This window comes from Ambystoma mexicanum, chromosome 13, assembly GCF_040938575.1.
Source record: "Ambystoma mexicanum isolate Mex_15411 chromosome 13, UKY_AmexF1_1, whole genome shotgun sequence".
Lineage (NCBI taxonomy): Eukaryota > Metazoa > Chordata > Amphibia > Caudata > Ambystomatidae > Ambystoma > Ambystoma mexicanum.
This window is the reverse complement of record NC_090938.1, coordinates 712,893,277-712,902,980: the sequence shown is the minus strand read 5'-3', so window position 1 is coordinate 712,902,980 and position 9,704 is coordinate 712,893,277. Positions and strand designations below refer to the sequence as shown.

At 52.0% G+C, this 9,704-nt stretch overlaps 1 protein-coding gene across 8 annotated transcripts in view; it reads left to right on the top strand.

The window, feature by feature from the left end:
• The first annotated feature begins 2,466 nt into the window (after window positions 1–2,466).
• Window positions 2,467–9,704, top strand: part of LOC138521770 (butyrophilin-like protein 9) — a 379,874-nt gene continuing 372,636 nt past the window's right edge. For 2 of the 8 annotated variants that reach the window (XM_069634842.1, XM_069634837.1), the window contains exon 1: window positions 2,471–2,673. The gene's annotated coding sequence lies outside the window, so the exon portion shown is untranslated. Of the gene's footprint in view, window positions 2,674–9,704 lie in introns of all 8 variants that reach the window. The other 6 variants (XM_069634844.1, XM_069634843.1, XM_069634840.1 and 3 more) reach the window with 5 other exon arrangements.

Genomic DNA, 9,704 nt, shown 5'->3' with positions numbered 1-9,704 from the left:
TTAAGCAATATTATCCGAGCCGGGGGTTGGGCGGGCGGGCATTACCGGGACACGTAGTCTCTTCTCTCTTTCCATGGCGCCCATTCAAAAGATAAAAACAAGATGGCACCATGGCATGGAGCCAGGATAGCATGGAGAGAAGGAACTATACGTAGTCCCTTCTTCCTTTTCATGGCAGCCATAGCTGGGTCGGGGACGCGCCTCAGGAGGACAGAGAAGTGCAAGTAAGTGGGGTGGGGAAAGTAGATATGGAAAAGGGGGATGCGATGGGGAGAGGGGGAAGAGGACGCCAGCGGCAGCATGCACTTACCGTGATCCGGTGAGGGAAGATGGCGGCCTCCAGCTCTGAGGAGGCTCGGATTGGGGGCAATACTGTGTGGTTAAGCCCTCGTTCTGAGCCTCATCATTGGCTGGGAGGCCTAAGTCATGCTAAGGATCTCAGACATGGGAGGAGTTTTCCTTAACCCTATCCTAACTGCAAGTCACAGAATGCAAAGTGAAAATCTGGGACTGGATCAAGGTGTGAAGCAGGACAGTGATGCCACCTGCTGGTGTGAGAATGCGAACAGGACAGGTTGAAGGTCAGGAGCCTAAATGGATGAGTACCTGTACTACTTTTTACATTAAAAGCACTGTGCAAGTTGTTCTTGATTCAAGTGTTGTGCAGAAGCGAATTGCACATGTCAGTGAAGCTGACCGGAATGCCTTAGTCCCTATTTTTTCCTGGTTTCTGTGGTGGATGCTCTGACCGCTCTTTGTGTGTGGATTTGCGATGTCTATTGCCATTATGTTGTTAAGATCAGAGTGGTCCTAGCCTTGGGAGTTGAGGGACCATGCTGGTTCATCTGAGTGGTTCTGGTGGGTCTTAAGTCATAGCTGGGTTAGGCCCAGCCTATTTAAAGCACTGACCTTTGATATTAAGACCCAGTCATGTCAGTCTTCCCAACTTTCATATGAAATGGGTTGCTGTATCTCACAAGCATGACATGCGGGACACAGCCACCTATATGTGCATGGAGCGTGCAGTTAAGTACAGCTCCTTGTACTGAGCTGCTAATGTTTGCTTGAATATAATGGGCCTCATTACGACCCAGGCGCTAATGGGTTAACGGTGCCGTAAAAGGCTGCGGCGCCGTTAACCCATTAGCGCCCGATTACGAGGTCCCTTTGCGGGATCCGACCTTAACGGCTGGTCTACACCAGCCGTTAAAGTAGGGACCCGCAAAGGGACCTTGGTACTAAGTACGGTATCGCAATTTGCGGCACCGTACTTAGCGCCTTCCCGATTCCCATAGAGCCCTATGGGGCAAAAATGGGGAAGGGCCATGGTTCAATGGGGAATTACCGCCCCGCCAACCTTGGAATGGGGTGGTAATTCCCCATGGTGCTAATAGCGCCATGGTTTAGCACTGGTGTTGTAACGAGGGCCCATGTCATCTGATGTACTGCCTTTTTTTCGGTGCTTCGGGTTTGTTTGTTTGGGCATTTATATAGCGCTACGAACCCTCAGGTATCTGAGCCACGGTGTGTGGTGCTGATTTATCGAGCTCAGAATTATGAAAGTTTGGTCCTGCCGGGATGCGAACCTGCGTCAGCAGGCTCTGCACGGATGGCAAAGGGAGCGCACTACTCGCACTACCCGCTGCGCTATCTGATCGGCGTGTCAAGATAGTTACACAAACAGCACTATCTAGCTGTGCAGGTCGCTCCGCCCTGCTGGTTGCGGAAAACATGGTGCGCCTAAAAGGAACCTGCGCCCAAGGTGCCGCGCCGAAGCGGGTGGCACCGAAAGCCTTGCACCCAAACATGGCGTACCCTCAGTATAACCCTAAAATTGTAGTAGGAGTCCTCAGGTGCCAAAGTCCAACTTTCACTTCCCAACCTTTCAATCTATAGCCCCTTTAAATTGAACACAAGGGCTAGAACATAAGCAGAATTATGGATACCTGCACCACCCCAACCACAGGGACCTTGGGGAGGAGCACAGAGTTCATCACACATCCTGCTACATTTAGCTCTACCACATACTGTGCCCCTTCAGGGGGTTTCCCAGTGTCCCAGCACTGTCTCGCAGAGCCAAGTGTGCCCCGAACTCGCATGCCACCTTTTTTAACCAGCTTGTTGAAATATATTTTTACTTAAACCAGTTGGCCATGTCGACCCTTATTCAATGTGCCGCCACACCGCTGCTCTTGTTCTATTTGTGCCCCCTGATTTGCCTCCCTAATATTGATTTCTAGAGACGTGGTGCCCAGAGGACTACACGTCCTGAATGCGAAGCTACAAGCTTGTCTTGACTACCGCCTTCCTGGAAGAGTTACTGTTGGCATGTATGCACATGTAAGTGCTGAGCGGGCCCCCTGCTGGGTGGGCGTGGCCCATTTCACAGACCTAATTGTGGCATGCCCCGACACCTCCCTGCACGTCATCATGCCTCATGCTCTCTTGTCATTTCCTATTTCAAGTGCAGGCAAGCGCGTTCACTTTCGCTTTCACTTTGCTGCAGATTCTGATGTGAGTGATGTATGGGCTCTGGGCTGCGAGACTGGGGGGTCTAGGCCGGAGGTGCCGCCGCCTTGTCGTGCTATACGGTGCCCCACGTCTCCACTTGTGCACAGTGGGCGCAGTCCGGAGCTGCTGAGAAACTAGAGCGCCCCGGGGGGCGAGCAGCAGGTGAGTGACGCAGTATCTTCCCCACGCGGGTGATATGGTCCCGCACAGCTGCGACATTCACCGGCGGGCCCCACCCAATGCCTGCACTTCCCATTACTGAACTCTGGGGGGGGAGCAGCCAGCTGAACTTGGGAACAGGCCGTCTTTATATTCACAACACATGTAGTGTTGCTGTGACGTTTGCTAAATATCCACGATGGAAACGTATTTTCTTTTCTCCCTCTCACATACTGTGCTTTCAAAGCACTGCAATAACACAAGTTACTAGTATACAGCTGTGTGGTATTCGTGTCTGGACCTCAGTCCTCACTAGAATTAAATACCCACACTGCCACCCTGGATGAATGTGTACCTGTGATCTGCAGGTTACACACAGACCCCTGCAGTGCATACATGCCAGCACGCTCTGTTCCATTGGGGAGATGGTAGTTCAGTCCTGTTTTTAGTTTTGGCTATTAGGGGGTGCTTATGCTGACACTATTGTGTTGCTGTGCACAGGAAGAACAGATGTGCCACAGGGAAGGACACACACACAGCTTGTGGGTGGTGTGTGGTTATTTGCCCACCCCTTGACTCCCATGGCAATGCTAATCTATATGGCATTCCCATCCACTGCCTGCCCACCTTCAACCCCCACTGCCCTCCACAAACACATCCTCCCCTAGGATCTCTTTGAACTAGTGCCATCAAGCAGTAACATAAGATGTTGGCATGCAGGAGTTATTTGTAAGCCGCCTGCTGAGTGTTAATGGCTCAACTGCAGCCGCAAATGAGCTACTGGCAGTGCTGGAAATGCAAACAAATTATTGGGGGAACTGTCCCCTCTTTGGACGGGCGGGGCTGTGGGAAGGATTTGATTTTAATTATTCATTCATATTTTGTTACGCGCTCTGTACAGAATAACCTGCATTCGGGCGATGTTAACTATAACACAGATTGAAGTGTGAACATTATTGAAAAGGCGGGAGCGGGGCCAAGGGCTGTGACCCCCGCACCCTCTGCCAGCTTGCACAACACAGTATCTGTTCATGGAACCCAATCCTGGTGATTTGCATAAAAGCCAAGAGCATCATGGGAACATCATAATGTCCGCAATGTTAAATGTAGTGAATCAGTAAGAAATACTTTTAAGCAAATAATGGACTCTTCTATTTTGATTGGTCACAACATTCACTCTAACAAAGAGATGTCTGTAAATTGCAGGACATATATATCAATCTGGACAGCTGCAACACTGTATGGGAGGCTTTGAAAATTTCTCTCTGCAGTGTCCCAGAGAGGGGTTTCTCGTGTTACTCATGTGGGCATGAAGTGCGATAATGCCGCTTCAGAACCGAACCCCTGTGCTCGCGCTGCTCGTTGAGGCCCAGGATCTGGAACAGTCGTGTGTACTTGCCCCTGGGTCTGAGGGACGGAGTGGCGCTCCAGCAAGTCATGTCTTGCCGGAGTGCCCTCTGTCTTGTTCCGCGCCATTCCCAGCACTGGCTACTGGTAGAATAAAAATGTCTTAGCCAAGTGTGCCTTCAGACACGATTTATATCGGTTCCTTGCACTTAGGTCCGTTTAAAGGCAAGCAGTGACAAGCCACCAGTTTTGGTACTAATCATGCAGCTCTCTTCCTTCTGTAATTGGGGGCCGAGGGTGTGGACGAGGAAATGTTCCTTGGTGCGTCGATTCTCTAAAAGGGAGCTCCAAGCATGGTTTTGTTTATTTCTATTTGTTCCTCTCGGGGTACACAGAAGACCATACGATTCGATGGTTTGGTTTTATACTGAATTAAGAAGCACCACTGACTGGAGAATTGAAGGACAGCGCAATGTCCCAGTCAAGAGAGCCTTGGAAATGTGGTTTTGCAGTTTTGAAAGGGCCTTCAATGGCAAGCGTCCCTTCTCATTCAGTTTAAGAAGCACCACTGACTGGAGAATTGAAGGACAGCGCAATGTCCCAGTCAAGAGAGCCTTGGAAATGTGGTTTTGCAGTTTTGAAAGGGCCTTCAAGAGCAAGCGTCCCTTCTCATTCAGTTTAAGAAGCACCACTGACTGGAGAATTGAAGGACAGCGCAATGTCCCAGTCAAGAGAGCCTTGGAAATGTGGTTTTGCAGTTTTGAAAGGGCCTTCAAGAGCAAGCGTCCCTTCTCACTCAGTTTACGTAATCCTACAAAAGCCGCGTGGCGTTGCGCAGGCGCACAATCAATGTGCACATAGGGATCGAATATTTGCTGCTTCCCAACTCCAGCTTCTCTCAGTGGACAGATAAAGACGTTCCCTGTGTTTTGAGCTTTGCCTATTAAGAACTGCATGTGTGTCACGGGCACATTCAATGACACACTTCCTGTGTATTTGGTAAATTAGCCATCTTCAGGGAATGAGACAACGCATTCGTGCTATTTCAACAGTGCTAATATAAAGGGGAGCCAATGCAGAGTGAGCCGTGGATGACAGGAGCTGCCGGTGTCAGTGCGCATGAGCAGGCTCAGACAGGAAGTCTCTCCCTGGCAGGTGGCAGTCAAGCCACCACAGCGAGCCCACGGAATTCCGGCTTCGCAGAGACCACACCGTGTGATCACGGTCCTGCAGGTCCCTGCTGGTCTGGGCCTCCCAGAAGAGCATGCTGACCTGGGTCCAGCTCAGGCCACCCACCATCCAGGAAGCTGCCGGCATCCAAGGTGCCCCAGTACCCAGGCCCCATGGCCTCACAGGGTCCTGCCCTGCAACACAATTAAGTCTGGGTGACTGTTATGGAGTCCCCCGTGCCTCGGGGAATGGTCACGCACTCATACGGCCATCCACACGCACACAGCATAGGAAGACACGGGACGCGCTGTTGGTCGGTACGCGTCCCGGCGCGAATTGCCGCACGGGCGCGGTTTATTACAACTGCGCATGCGTGGCCGGGAACGAGGCCCACGCATGCGCGATAGTGGCGCTGGGACGTCACATCCCTTTCTTTTTTTAACAACAGAACAAAACAAAACTTGGGAGTGTGGAACCCTTATAGTAGAACAGAACAGTAACAAGACTATGATAAACCGGTGACCCCAAGGGTAATTCACCCCTCGCTCAGCCCCCTGAGTCCATGACATAGTCTTTCAGATGAGCTGGAGGTCTCCGGCTCCCGCGCACAGGATATCTCGATGTGACCGTAGGCACACGCCGGTCCGCCTCTGTTGTGGGTCCAGGATCCGATGAGGGGACGCCATCGTGGGCCTCCGCTGTTCCTTCCTGGCTCGAAGGGTCATTCACGACTTGAGGTTCCGCCGGGACATCCACTTTCTTGAAAAAAGATCGATTTCGGGTAACGGTACCCCGTTCACTGGCTGCGGTCACCATCATGCCCTTCACGTGAGTCACTGTCCATGGGCGTGGTTCAAACGGTAGGGACAACTTTCCTTCCGGATGTCTATTCTTGACTAATACGGTGTCATGTCACGCGGGAGACTGGGGTCTGCCGCTCCCATTTCCTCCTGGCGAGTCTACCCGCGCGTTCGCGTCTGGGGACTCGCCGGGAGGGGAGCGACGGGTTACGGGGCCGGCGGCCTTCGGCGCATGCGCGGAGGTCCTCGCTCTCGGTTCCGCGCATGCGCCGTGGGGGCTTGCCTCCCAAGCCTCGTTATGGGTTCGCCGGCGCCCGGAAACGGAACGGTTTGCGTTCCAGGCCTCTCGGGCGCCGGCGGCCCATAAAAGAGGCTGCGAGTCAGAGCGGGTCGCGTCTCAACGCGGTTCGCTTTGCTCACCTCGTTGTTCCTGCCCTGCCCTTACCTGTGGCCTGTCCTGGGCCTGCCTGCATCCAGTCCTTACCTGTGGCCTGTCCTGGGCCTGCCTGCATCCAGTCCTTACCTGTGGCCTGTCCTGGGCCTGCCTGCATCCAGTCCTTACCTGTGGCCTGTCCTGGGCCTGCCTGCATCCAGTCCTTACCTGTGGCCTGTCCTGGGCCTGCCTGCCTCCAGTCCTTACCTGTGGCCTGTCCTGGGCCTGCCTGCCTCCAGTCCTTACCTGTGGCCTGCCCTGGGCCAGCCTGACTCCAGTCCTTACCCGGGTCCTGTCCTGGGCCTGCCTGCCTCCAATCCTCACCTGGGTCCGGCCCTGGGCCAGCCAGCCTCCAGCTACTACCTGGGTTCTGCCCTGGGTCAGCCTTCCCTCAGCCCATTCCGGAGTTCTGTCCTGAGTCATCATTGTGTAGATGGGACTTATCCTACACTAGCCTGCATTCCCCTGTTCCATCTTGGGCACGTTCCTACAGTTCTCTATTTGGCCAGACAGCTAGCTCCAACTGACCTCACTCTTTCCTGTCTTGCCTGACTCCGAACCTCATCCTGTGTACCATTGGAACCATCTGCACCAGCCAAGCTCCTTTTGCCTACTGCGAATACCTTTTCTGCTACACTGGTCTATCTACCAACTGTCGCTGCATTGAGGTTCTTGGAAGATTCATGGTCTTGACAACAAGCTCCACCTGGACTATGGTTCCATCCATCTGAGCCTACAATCCTCTTGTCACGCTTACCTGGGAGAGTGCCTTCGTGACATTGGGGGTTGGTCCATCCTTCACCCAGTTCCTCTTTTGGGTGGTGGAGAGGCTGATTCCTCGTGCCGCTATTTCATCAGTTCCCGGACTCCAGACTGGCGACCTCTGCGAGACCAACCACCAAGACTACAGGTACGCGGTCCTCTCGGGCCAATCAGCTTGACAGATTGAGACGCCTTCCTTCTGATTCGGAGATGGATGAATCGCAGGACATGAGGAACGAGTTGCTAGCGCTCAGGGCCGAGATGACCGCCCTGCGTCAGGAGAATCAAACATTACGACAAATGATAACGCAAGGAGCACCCAGTACCTCTCAAGTAGAGGGATCATTGGCTCATACAACACCCATCAAATTCGACGGAGACCCTAGACGGGTGGCAGAGTTTTGTAACCACTGCAGGATACACTTTCTCTTCAGGTCTACCTACTTCAACAACGATAGGGCCAAGATTGGTTACATCTTGGGGAACCTAACTGGGAACGCATTAGCTTGGGCAACTCCGTTTGTGGTTACGAACAGTCCTATTTTGAATGACTTTGCTGCCTTTGAAAAGGCCTTTCTTGAGGTATTCCAGACGCCGAACCTGGCCTCCGTTGCACAGAATCAATTGATGGACTACAAACAGGGAAGCAATGACGTCATCACCTACATCAGCCGTTTCCGACTTTTGGCTACCGACTCCCAGTGGCCCGAAATTACACAGAATACACTGTTTCGTCGAGGCCTGAGAGAGGAGTACAAGGATGAGTTACTTCACATCCCTGAACCAGAGAGCCATCAACTCTTGATTGATCAAGTACTCCGTATTGACCAAAGGCTAGCCGAACGAAAGGCTGAGAGACGTCGGCTTGACAGAAGCGGTCCCCGGACGACCAACTCACCCGCTGGTTCGTTTGGGTCGACCGAGTCCGGACCTGAGCCCATGCAAGTAGGAGCCATGAGGGGACCTTTGACGGAAGAAGAGAAGAAACGAAGGAGGTCTTTGCGTTTGTGTCTTTACTGTGGAGCAGCTGGACATTATTTGGGTACGTGTCCTTTGCGTCCGCAGAAGAAGAAGTCGGGAAACTAGGAGACCTGTCGTATACAGGAAGGGCAACGACAGGTCCCATTCCTTCCTCAGACCCTTCTGTTATTTGTTCTATTCGTCTGCCCATGCAACCAGCGGTGCTACAGACCCTGAAGGTCCGCATTAAATTACCAGACAAGAACCTGGAAGTATCCGGTCTACTGGACTGTGGGGCGTCCGGCAATTACATCGACGAAACGTTCGTCACCAGACATAAGATACCACTCGTTTCCAGACACACGCCTCTGTCGGTGGAGCTTATTGATGGTACTCCCTTGTCTTCTGGACCCGTTAGTCAGTTCACAGTTGGACTGGCTCTTCTGATTGCTGATCATTACGAGGAACTAGCCTTTGATGTTATTAAGTCACCGAACTACAAAATGGTCTTGGGATTACCTTGGTTGCAACACCACAATCCTTTGATAGACTGGAGAACCCAGACCTTGACCTTTTCATCCGAAAAGTGTGCTCAAGAATGCAAGCTACCGGTTCCCACCAGGACCGTTTCGACTTCTCTAGTAACGGACAGCAATGGGGTTCATCTATGTTCCACGTCTCTGGTCCCACAGGAATATTCCGAATTCAAACAGGTGTTTTCTGAACCCGGCAACATACCCCTTCCTCCACACCGTTCCTTTGATTGCTCCATTGACCTGCTACCGGACCACGTTATTCCCCATGGGAAATTATATGCTTTGACACGTGACGAGAAGCTAGTTCTTCAGGAGTATTTGTCAGAGAGTCTAGAAAAGGGGTACATTGTGCCGTCAAAATCACCTGCAGGATTTCCCCTGTTTTTTGTAAAGAAAAAAGAAGGTACATTGAGACCCTGTGTCGACTACCGGCAGTTGAATGACATAACAGCCAAGGACCGGTATCCTTTACCCTTAATTCGCAGTATCCTTGAAACCCTGCATACTGCGCGAATCTTCTCCAAATTGGACCTCCGCGGAGCTTATCATTTGGTGCGCATCAGGAGTGGGGACGAGTGGAAGACAGCTTTCAAGACATCTTTTGGGCATTTTGAATACAGGGTTATGCCTTTCGGCTTATGTAATGCCCCCGCTGTTTTTCAACGATTCATGGACTACATCTTTGGTGACCTGTTAGGATTATCCGTCTGGGTTTAGCTGGACGACATATTGATATTCTCTAAATCCTTAGACGAGCATGTGGAACACGTTCGTGAGGTCCTTCATCGGCTGTCCGTCAATAACCTGTTCGCCAAAGCGGAGAAATGTAGCTTTCACCAACCCAGCATTGAGTTCTTGGGATTTGTTATCAATCAAGAAGGTATTGGGATGGATCCCAAGAAGGTGCGAGCCATACAAGAATGGAAACATCCACACGATATCAAGGCTCTCCAACGCTTTCTGGGATTCGCAAACTTTTACAGGCGCTTTATCCCACAGTTCTCACATATCTCGGCGCCCCTCACC